Genomic DNA, 12210 nt, shown 5'->3' on the forward strand with positions numbered 1-12210 from the left:
CATATGGGGATTGTATCAGAGAAATCAAGAAAAAATATATCTCAGGATAAGTCACCATATGGCAGGCATCAACAAGGCTTAGATATTCACCTCAGGCTAGCCTGTTTCTTGCACAGGTCACAGATAAAACCCACCAGGGGGAAAAAATGAAATTAAAGTCTGCATATGAGTTAAAAGCATCTCAACATGTGGGCATAGCATGTAATCCATGGAGCAAAATATGCAGTGTAATATATTGCCATCTGACACTTTCAAAATCTGATTGTACACAGGGGTACAGGCATCTCAGATCCCTCCACCTGCAGCCTGGTCCTCTGCCTACCACTATGGGAACCATGAAGAAAAAAGGTAATCCAACCTCACATTGCAGGACAAAGAGTCATCACGTGAGGACATAATTAGAATTTCTCTTTACCTGATCTTATACCATGCTGATTACCACAGTTTCTGAAAATGCACTTTAAACAAAAATTAAACTTATTTTTTCTCTCCCCGCTACCCTGCACGTTTTCTCAGGAATTGTTTCCTGACTGTCTTCTGTCCAGGATCACTCTAATCATGTATGTGATTAACACAGGGGATGTGCGACAGCATCTATGCTAGGAATAGTTTCCCTCCGTTTCTGGAGGCAGTTTATACATTCACAAACTGGTCAAATTTGTTTTGTAATGCACTGGTCTATCACTTTGGGAAAGTGAGTTAGCAATTTCCAAGGTAATTCCCCAATTTTCCTGCCAAGAGCTCTGACAGGAGCCCCCAGGGAAAGAACCATTAAGCAAACATCTATCTACTTCCTATCTGTCAACATCACAACAGCTTCAGAAGTGGGGACTGACATGAAAGACCTGCCAGCTTTACCAGAGCCCACGTTTTGACGCTGCTGAGATTAGCAGAAGCTCTGTCTCAACAATGATAAAGACCCAGAGAGATACTTAACTGCACAAATTAACTGCACAAAGTAGCAAATTGCTGTTTTCCTACACGTATTTTGATTGCCTTGATACAATATATGTCAACTTTTACAATAAAAATCTCCCTGAAGAACCTGCTGCAGGATTAGCATTGTCACCCATCTAATGATGATATATTGTACTGTCAACTTGTCAAAATGAACAAGAAAGCTAAATTTTTAGCACTTTTTTGGTAAATTAAGAGCAGAAGGGATTCTTTCTGTTTGTCAGCATCTGCTATGTTTTAGTAGCTTGGCTCTGATGGTGGAGGGAAAAGGAAAAACAATGGGGAGAAAGACAGGTAAGGAAACCCATTAATCTAGAGAAAAACAAGACTGTGATCTGCCCATCAACCTTAAGATTAAAATCACTCAAAAAACAATAGGTAATTTTATTTTCACTCAAGAGGAAAATGTTAAAGCAACTTGCTACTTCACATTCTCAGAAGAACAGTCTAAAAAATCCCTGTTACCTAATAGTTTCTAGAGTATTTTCAAGGGAACAGAATATGTTAGTTATCTTCCTTGCCAGAAAATGTGCCAACCAAGACTTCCAAACTACATCTGAAATAACACTTTTGCACAGTACCTACCAGAGAATATTTTCATCAGTTAGATGACTACCAAAATTGTGATCTTATGTCACCAGGGAGCTGCAAGAGATACTAGGGGACAGAGACTGTACCATAGTTACCTTGATACAAACTTGCAGTCAAGTTGAAAACTTTTTAATTTGGATGTAGATATTAGAGGCATCTTAATGAAATAAAAGTCAACCACTACATTTGATACAGGACTGCTTCAGGCAACCATTAGCATTCTCTGTGGTGTCTTAACAGAAGGCATATAAATCTACATCTTGCTCAACAGCATGGTTGATTTGGCCTGCCCACTACTGCAATCAGTGGAGATAATTAGGTATCATACTTAATACACCGAATATAGGTACTTTCAAGCTTCAAAGTTCAGGTTATTTTCAACTACATCATCAGGATTTCACAGGCTTGGAGAGTAGATGATCTAAATTATTTTGTCATCTCTTGCCCTTAGAAACTGTACAGGTAGATACCAGCCTTACCTGTAGGTCAGTTGGCGGTTGTGACACTGAATATTCAAGTTTCATCAGCTCCTATCTCTGTCAGAGAGAAAAAAATCCTTGCAATGTTTACCAAAGCATCTCCTTGACTGTGAATCATATGATAGCCTAAAGTGAACTGCCAGGCCCTTTCATGAGCTGCTTCATATACAAAATTCTGGCTAAAGGACTATTTTCTAAAGAGGAATAATAATAATAATAATAATTTTCTTATCCCACTGAGAGAATATCTGAAATGTGTAAAAGTTAAGCTTAGAAATCACAGCATTTAAGTTATTGGGAACAGTCATTTCCCTAAACAGCTACCACTGGAAGCAGTTCAGAGTTAACACTTGGAAAACAAGAAAGAAAATGCCCTGGAGTATCAGTAAACTTGTGACTTGTGTTTCTGAGCCTGCCAGTATTAACAATGAAGGGAAAACAGCATCCTCTTTGAGCAGATGTTTTATTCACCCTGCACATGTACTAGAACCCCCACACACTGGGCCATCACCCAAACAGCTGTGTGCCAGTGCAAGGGACAGTGGAACTTTGTCTTAATAGGACATTCGTGGTTGGGTTCTTTTCCCCCTTGGACTGAGACTGATTAGAGAGAGACAGTTTTCTCTTGTTTGGATTTGGTTGTTTATTCTTCTTTTATCTGCATTAAATGCATACAAGGTACAAGGAGCTACATGCACTAAGATAGAAAGGTGCAAAAGCAGCTAACAAAGATCTTCTTCAAGGTTTTTTATATGTCTATTTACCCAATGTTCTGGGGTGACTTTTTGATACTGGGATACCCAATCGTCTGGTTTATGTTATATATTAAGTTCTGCACCTTTAAGACTGGCTCTGAGAGTGAAGAGGGGGGAAGAAGAAGCACGCAGTTTGTGTTAAAGAAAAACATCACTCCCACACATCTCGTTCCTGGACTGTGGTGTCTGCAGCATGGACAGACAGCGGGACAGAGCTTCGCTCTGGCTTTTAGTTAGTTTTAGCTAGCTGAGGCAGAGGAATTCCCTGGACCTTTTTCTTCCTTTCCCTTTTTTTTCCTGGATCTGTGCAAACCTGCTTTGGACTGAAAAACACCCAGCAAAATCCCGGGAGCTCACGCCTGTGGCCCACCGGGGCCTGGGCCTCAGCACTTTCCAGCGCCAGAGGGACTGATAAGAACCTGAGCGAGCTGAGCTACACCACATGAAAAGGACTTTTCTTCCTAGATTTGCCATCCCGTCGAACAGTGAGAAGTTTTATCGTTTAATATTATTCAATTTTTGTTAAATAAACAGCTTTTTCCACTTCTTTCCAAGGAAATTTTTTTTTCCTGGACCAGTTGAGGGGAGGGGTCATTTAATTTTTTTTTTCCTGGGGAAACCCCCATTTGGAGTTTTCCTCCCAAATTTGCCCTGAACTAGGACACCAAAATAACAAATGCCAAGTAAATTATTTTTCTTAGTGACCCAATGACCCAACACCTGTGTGCTGCACTGCAGCATTCTCTATCCAATCACCTACTATTACCCAAAAACCTCTAGAAGAAGAAGATGAAGAAGAAAGAAGGACAAGAGACAACACCCTAAGTCCTCCATCTTTTCTTCTGTTCTCTAAACTAGTTTAAACTCCAAACTTTAACTTTTTCACCCAGTGACTTAAGAAAACGTTCTAATCTACACAACTTACACTTTAAGCTTTTCTATTTAACTTTAATAGTTGTTTTGAGGGCGTGATATGAAATTAAGTGTTTTCTTGGATGTCAGAGTCAGGTATCAGAGATAAGGGCACACTCTCTGTGCCTCTAACTCCAACAGAACTTCTTAAACACACCATCAGTCAAGCCTGAATCTGGAAAATGCTAGAAAATTACAGGATTTCTTGCTGTAAGTCATGGGGCCTAGTCTAGTTTGAAACAAAAAGAAAGGTCAGTTTAATGGGGAATTCAGATTTCATAAAATATGCAGGATAACATACAAATGCTTATACTATTGCTCCTAGTTCCAGAAAAGTAAGAATACTGGACTTGCTGGCTGTTCTAATCAGCGGTTAACACTAAATCACAACTGTGCCAAATTTTTCCCGGGTTAGTTTTCAAGGCTTTTAAAGTACTAACCCTATTTTCAATGTTCTCTGCCCAAATACTACCCCAGGTCTGCAGCTGGGAGTAATGCTTCTGACAAGGAAGCTACTGGCATTTCCCACCATTTAAATAAACATTTGTACCAAGCCTATATGAGAACATGGACAAAGAAAATATCTGTGTAGTAATCATATGTTTTATTCCTCTTTCTGTAGGTTGAACTTGAGAGCTGGAGAACAGAACTGTCACTGGCCCTCCACACTGGAGTTACAGAAGGATGAAAGCTGCTGGGAGTAGGACAAAAAAGCAGGACCATTAAACATATGGGAAAAGAGTTACACATCAACTGGAAAGCTGTTGACTGGGAATATTTGAACATCTGTACTGTTATCTCCAGTGTGCAGAAAACCACATTTCTTCTAACAGCCTCAATTTCAAAGCTGTGCTTTTTTTATTCCCCTACTAAGTTTTAACCAGGACAGTACTATGACAGCATCAAAACCACAGACAATCCTTTCCTTGTTCCATTCACTTCCAAAGCTAGCCATTTCCATCTGGTATTACCATTAATAACCAGATAAATCAAAATAGAACTATAAGTTTATATATTGGCAGTAAACTTCTATTAACACTATATAGCTTAGAACATGGCTAAAGGATCATTGTGACATATGTTCCATTTATATCAATAAATGCCTATTTATCTGTTTATTAATAGTGAAACTTTAGTTTAGAAATACATCTATAAAATAAAGCATCACCTCCATTACGTTACACTGAAGTCTGAGTAGTGTAAGTAGCAATAAAATCATACTATGTCAGCACCTTGGCACAAAAATCTTTTCACCAGCAGCTGGTAACAAAATGTGGTAATGTCACATCTGAATTAAAACAACAAGGATATTTATGCAAGGTTTAGCACAGAGCATTCACCATGAAGAACACACCTGACAGAAATAGATCTATTTCTACCACATTCTCCTTTCTTAAAATACACATCATAAGTATTCATTTCATTAGACTGCTGGAAAGCAAGACCTTTTCAGATCCTTATAGCAGCATCAGTTTAACACATTGCAATGATGGATTGGTAGTAATTTGCCTTGTAAACAGAATGCACTTATAGAACTGCACCAGGCAACCTCAGCTGTGTCTTAAGCAAATTTCTAATACTCTTACCACGCCCTTCATCGATATGTGCAAATATATTTGTTTATGCATGGTATCTTTGTACATGCACCTAATGAAACCATTACATCAAGCTGCAAAATGGCTATTTATCAAAAAGCAAATACATCTGAACAGAGCTCAGACTTGGCCTCATGCATCTCCAAGGCAAGGGCAATTAGGACTAATTGTTGCTAGAATCACTTTCACATGGTTTTTAGGCAGCAATCCTGGAACCTGTGACAAAGCTTACTACCTACAGATACAACAGCCCATATTGTCAAAGCTCATAAATTCTTTGTATCGAATTTGGGATCTTTCATTAGCAACGCGTGTGCATGAACACAGCTGATTTGCTGGTGGCCATTTGCATACATCAGGTGTGCAGAAATATATGTGATCATGCATCACCTACAAGGCAAAGAGGTCTTTGTATTAAATAAGCACAGCTGTGTCTCAGTCTCTGCTCTTGCCCACAAATGAGCTCCAGGGAGTAGATCCAAGTACAGAGAATACCTGAGGCACAAGGCAGTAGCTAAGAGTAGATCAGGGAGGATGCACTGGAGAGCAGTTACACTTCAGTGAGGATTTTAGCTTGCAGAACAGAAGGCTCAGGGGAGACCTTATCGCTCCAGGCGGGGACCAGCATCTTTTCCCCGGCAACCAGTGCCAGGACAAGAGGACATGACCTCAGACTGCACCAGGGGAAGTTCAAGTTAGACATCAGAGGGAATTTCTCCACAGAAAGGTTGATTCAACATTGGAATGGACAACCCAGAGAGGTGGTGGAGTCATCATGCCTGAAGATGTTCGAGAAATGACTGGAAATGGTATTTAATGCCATCATCTATTTAACAAGGTGGTGTTCAGTCAAAAATTGGATACAATGATCGCAGAAGTCTTTTCCAATCTAATTGAGTCTGTGATTCTGAGGATGACCAAAGCCCTTGGCTATTCAATAGCTGTCTTCTGTGGTTGGGGCAGGTTCATTATCTACACCAGCAGCAACTTGTGTCTTCTAAAAACCACACCACAAGTGGGAGCGAAGGACTATGACTGAAACTGGGGACCGACAAGCAAGTCTCAGGTAAAAACACACACACACACACAACCTCGCAAATGCAAAAATGTAAAAGCTATTGCACAGTGCACAGAAGGGTGGGTTGTCTTCATTTCCTCCTCAATGGACACACAATGGGAACACTCAGGATGGCTTTTGTAGAGAAGATAATTAATTCAAAAATACATTCAGTGCCTTGAAGAAGTCAATGAACACAAGGATACCAGCAATCTAGTCAGTATATTTAGGTTTCCAAAAAGAAACTCAGTTGTCATAGAATGTAGAATGTCCCTGCACAAAAAATGTTCAGATGATAGAAAACCAAATACACCTTTTATATTAAAAAAACACTTCCTTCTTGCCAACTTGATTTCATTCCCGAGATGGTGGTATTTCAGTGCTAAGAATACCACTATCTCCCTTACACATGCTGTGAACATTCATGTCTTAAAAACATGGAGGTGTTTGAGCAAACAGAGCTACAGATGAGTTTCCATGAACACATCAAGAACCAGCCTGTGCCCTCTCTGCAAACCAGAAGGGCTCCTGTGCAATCAGACAGTTTTTGCTGGGGGGGGGTGGGGGGGGTGGTGTTTGAATATTTGTGACTATTTCAGCCTCTTCCTGAGTCATGCAGTCTTCAAGGAAAAATACTGAAAAATTTAAACATCAACCTTCAAGTTAATGTTTACCACCTTAAAAAGAGGACAACTAAGAACAGTCTTTCATAAACAGGACTAAAGGTGGCACTGCATAGACCAGGCACTTCCCAATGACTCAGCTGCAACAAGACTCCTATTAAGTGGGATATGCTTTTATCTCTATTATACCTCAGTTCTTGCTTTTGAGGCAAAACCCACACACTTTTCCAGCTTCAGAAGGTCAGCATATTATTGCATGAGAAAAAGGGAAAGACAATGGGAAAGCATGGAAATACAAAGACTCAAATAAGATTTTATACAATTATTTCTTTTTGCCTTGAGCTATAAGGCTGTCACCCTGAGAATCAGGCCTTTCGATATTATTTTCACAGTTTCTAGCCACTTCCCAGGAAAGTAACTATAAAGATAGGTGTTTATACATTCCATTAAAGATATGCCTTTTGATGGACGTCTCTCATGGCCAGTACAGTTGGGAAGGTGGTAACCTGACTATCCAATTCGTGGTCGAAAACCTATAAATACTGGAAGAACAAATAAACCTTCTTCTTCTTTCATCTCACTTTGAGCTGTGCCTGTGTAAAACATTTTGTGTCCGACAATGACATAAGGCAACCATTGCCTACTTTCCCTGGAGTTTTAATTTAATTAATACAGCCTACAAGGATATTTAAGCAGCAGTTAATCGAGGGTAAAATACAAAATTAATAAGCAACAAAAATGTCCTGTTTATGTGCATTTTGCTTTGTATTGTAAAGATAAAATGATTGTGATTTGATCTGTATCAGGTCTTTGCATTCTTACTGAAACGATGTATCATGGTGTTTTAAGCTTCAATAACCACTGCTCATTAACAAGTGAGCCCATCTAGAATTAGAAACAACTTTGAAATAAATCCTCAGGCTGTAGCACTGACAGCGCTGACTGCACTCCACTACCGCTTGGAAAGGCAGCTGTATTTCCACTTCAGTCTGTACTCCCTTCATGAGCCCTCCTTGCTGATGATTTTACCTAAGCACAAAGATAAACTGGACCCATACTAGGGCAAGGAGAAAGAATATTTCTTCTTAACTTTGTTATCATCCTACCTCTTTTCCTACTGTCTATGTGCTTTTTTTTGTGTTTTTTCTCCTAGTCTAATATATCCAGCAGTCACTACAAATTGCATTATCTTGAACACAATCAAAATTTTGCTGAGGGCTGCAATAAAAATTTTGCAAAGGACTCAAGAGGTCTCTGATTTGTCAAGACAATAAAAATCAATGACACTCTTTTTAACTTGGACACATGGCAGGGGAATGCAGAAGGCTCCAGCATAAGCTTCTTCTCATAGACTGATTATACCACTTTCCGTCTTACTTTCAGCCTGTACCTTATTATGCACATATAATTTCAAAAGTAAGGCTTCCTTGCCTCAGTATTTCCACGTGTCAAAATTTAGTAACTGAGCTGAGTAGCAGCTTATGCTTCAGAATCTACACTTCTGCTTCTTAAAATGAACAGGAGGATCTGACACTTAATTTTTTTTTTTTTATTCTTAAAGTCCAATAACTGTCAAACATAGTTACTATTGCATGACTAACCAAGGCATAAAATAAATTAGACTGAATTACATTATGGCATTGTATGGTTTACTGTGGTACCTCAGCTTGATCTTACAACTTAGTACCATTTTTTGAGTTTGACCTCTCTGCTTTCTAGGTAACAAAGGTTATGTACTTTTATGAAGGACATGGCACAACATAAAAATGTTTAGAAGATTACATGGTAGAGGAACGTAGCATAGTTACAGAGAGAGACTGGAAAACAGTCACTGCTTTAGGGCATGAAGTTCTGAAAATGGGAAAGGCTTACAAAAATTCTCTTTGATATGTGAAGCTGATAAACCAGGAAGATTAAGCTCTAGTATTCATGAATTAAACATTCAATGCTCCCGCCTTTCATGGTAGTCTGATGGACACCAAGGGATTTATCAGCTACAAACCTCTGAAAAATCAAACCTTTTCTGGTTTGGTTTTAGGAAACAGAATCTGAAGTCTCAGAATATTTGTCTGTGGATACTAAATGCAAAAAGCAAGAAGGGAACAGAGCCTGTGTGAAACTAAATCACACAGGCTTCTCACTCTGGCCTGAGAAAGCATCAGAAAGAATCCAAACAGTCTTTGGTGAAGGACAACAATCTCTGCAGGTGCTGTTTAGGAAACAGTCAAGGAGTGGTGTTCCACTTAACCAATGATGGTGATGTGTTGCTTTAATGACCAATGAGAGTTTTACCTCTTGTACCTTCACAAACCTGTCTATAAAAGATCAAGAATAATAAACTTTGCTCTCTTGGACAATGCAGCTAAGGGAGTCAGTGTTGTGCTTCTCACAGTTCCTAATATAGTGCAACCTCTGGTGACCCCAATGTGATGTCCATTGCAGCCACAAGCTGAAAGACATCTGGTGACCCCTTGATGTTCATTGCAGCCATGAGCTTAAGGACATTAGAGTCCCCCTCCTCCTCCTTTGAAAGGAGTTTTTCCCCGTGAACTCCTGGAGAGCTACACGTCTGAGTGACCCTGGGCAGAGGGCCAGCCAGTGAGCAGGCCTGGAACGGCGAAGCTAGAGCTTGACTCCCAGGATAAGCCACTGCGTTTGCATATTGCATTTGCGGGCTGTCGGGATAAAGGTATTCCTGCAAAAGGAAACCAAAGTTCCTCAGAGGAATGACTCGTCCTTTCTCTGAATTGGATATAAACACCATAAGACTCACTGTATCAGAAGGCTTTCTAAGAATTACAGCTGTAGCCATCTGGGCATGGTAACGCGAGAGCGGCGGCAGAGGCAGCAGCAGCAGCGGCAGCAGCAGGAACAGCAGCAGAGCTCCCGTGCCATGTGCCAGCCCGTCCGGCATCTACCACGCCTCAGTGCTTCCAGCCCGTCTGGACTTCTGAAAACACAGACCAACTCCGGTGTGCAGCTTTAAACAGAACACCGTGGTCACGAAGCTGAGAGGAAATCAGACAAAAGACACTGTAACAAGGAAATTCTCCCCATGGTCTCATCCCGTGAGTTTTAAGATGAAAAAGTTTGCTTTCTGAATGTTTTATGCCTTTAACCTTTCCTATATTTATTTTAACTATTAGCTGTGTGCTCCCTGAGGTCGCGGGCAGAGACCCCCGCTTCCCCCCTCGCTCTGGTGTCGGGGGGGCCCAGGGTGGTGGCCAGGTGAGGGTTGGAAAGTAGCGGGTCGGGTTTCTTGGTCCGAACTCCCCTTTCCCCCACTCCTCCCGCCACGTGGCAAGCAGCCGATGCTGTAAGATTATAACACAATGTGGCAGGGGATGGGTGCAGGTTCCCCACTCCCATGGGGCGGCTCCGCCTAGGGAACTGCAGTTGGCCTTCACCCCCCCCTTCCTCTGGGGGCAACGAATGAAAATGTATTGATATATTAATTACAGAATGTGGATCTACTGAAAAGATATTGTTGATAAGTTACAGTTTAAAGATTCATTTGGTTTTTACACCATGATTATTAGAAATCGTTTTAAAATCATGTCATGTAAGACACTCTTTTCCAGTCAGGGTGGGCACTGGCCATGCCTTTAGCTCTTTCTGAATCACCAACAAACCCAGATATCTCTGCTTGCAGTTTCTATGCAGAGAGAAGAAGAACAAAAAATAAAAAGGGGGATGATAAATTTGAGCAAAGTATATTTGTATTAGAAATTTGAAAAATTAATTATCAAATCTACATTTTGATTGACTAACAACAGTAAAGTTTAATTAATTTATTAAATTGAGAGAAAGTATGCCTGTGTTTTATTATCAGCAGGTCAAAGCAGTCACATCAAAACTCCATCACCTTCAAAGAGTGAAAGAAGATGTGTTTCAATGTTCAAAAGACATCTCGTGATGCTCAAGATCAACGTCTTCAGGTGATGAACTTTTCCCTGAGTTTCATTTATTTGGACACTAAGCTAAAAATTATTAATTTTCCAAAAAGATATAACTGTACCTCATGTAATATCTCACATGCCTTTGGTTTGTTTGTAGGTACCAAGAGCTGTGGTTTTTGTGCTAATTGGAATCATGTAGATCTTTGGGAATCAAGTTCATCAAGCAAATTCTTTCATTGATATTAATGTTTTCAATTCAAATTATCATCCTACAGGTATCATTAGCAATTGAGTGAGCAATGGCCCAATACTGCAATGAGTCTCTCTAAAACATACAAGCTGCAAAGCCCATGCAGCTCACTCTGGTATTTTCACACTTCTGCAAAAAAAGTGTAACTGGAAATACACACACATGTATACAGCAGCACCTATGCTGTCGAATTAATTGCGCATTTGAAATAATTTGAACATTGTTCTTCCAATACAGCAGCAATACAGCATTTTTCTCCATTGAGCTTTTCTGACAGCAAACAGTGCTCCTTTGCTAAATATGCTGTAAATTTTCAGGGCAGCTTGATTATAATTTGCCTAGCCACAAATTATTGAAATTGGCAAAATCAACCAATTTGTCATTGAAACCAAAAATAGCTGGATGCCAGTGCAAAGACCACTGTCTAACGGCTCAGAAAAACAAGAAAAGCTATTGATACGTACAAAGACGAATCTGATTATTGAAAATTTTTGTACACACTCAGAGTCACTCCAATTTACCAGGTTTAACTGACTCCTTGCAAGAATAAACAACAAGACTTAATAGTAATGGATGAAATATTCAATAGAATGTGCCAGAGAATCTCCCTGACCATTCTAAGTCAGTGTCCAATTAAGGTTCCATCTGGTAATCAACAAGTTACTAAAGGAACCTCTGATGCTGTGTTTGTTCTCTTTCCTGCAAGGGCCGGGCAGGAGATTACAAACACTGCCTTTCTGCCCTAAAAGAAAAGAGGGGAGATGTGGATACTAAATGCAAAATGCAAGCAGGGAACAGAGCCTGTGTGAAACTAAATCACACAGGCTTCTCACTCTGAACTCAGAAAGCATCAGAAAGAATCCAAACAGTCCGTGGTAAAGGACAACAATCTTCACAGGTGTTGTTTAGGAAACAGTCAAGGGGTTGTGCTCCACTTAACCAATGATGGTGATGTGTTGCTTTAATGACCAATGAGAGTTTTACCTCTTGTACCTTCACAAACCTGTCTATAAAAGATCAAGAATAATAAACTTTGCTCTCTTGGACAATGCAGCTAAGGGAGTCAGTGTTGTGCTTCTCACAGTTCCTAAT

This window comes from Poecile atricapillus, chromosome 3 (assembly GCF_030490865.1).
Source record: "Poecile atricapillus isolate bPoeAtr1 chromosome 3, bPoeAtr1.hap1, whole genome shotgun sequence".
NCBI classification, from domain to species: Eukaryota; Metazoa; Chordata; class Aves; order Passeriformes; family Paridae; genus Poecile; species Poecile atricapillus.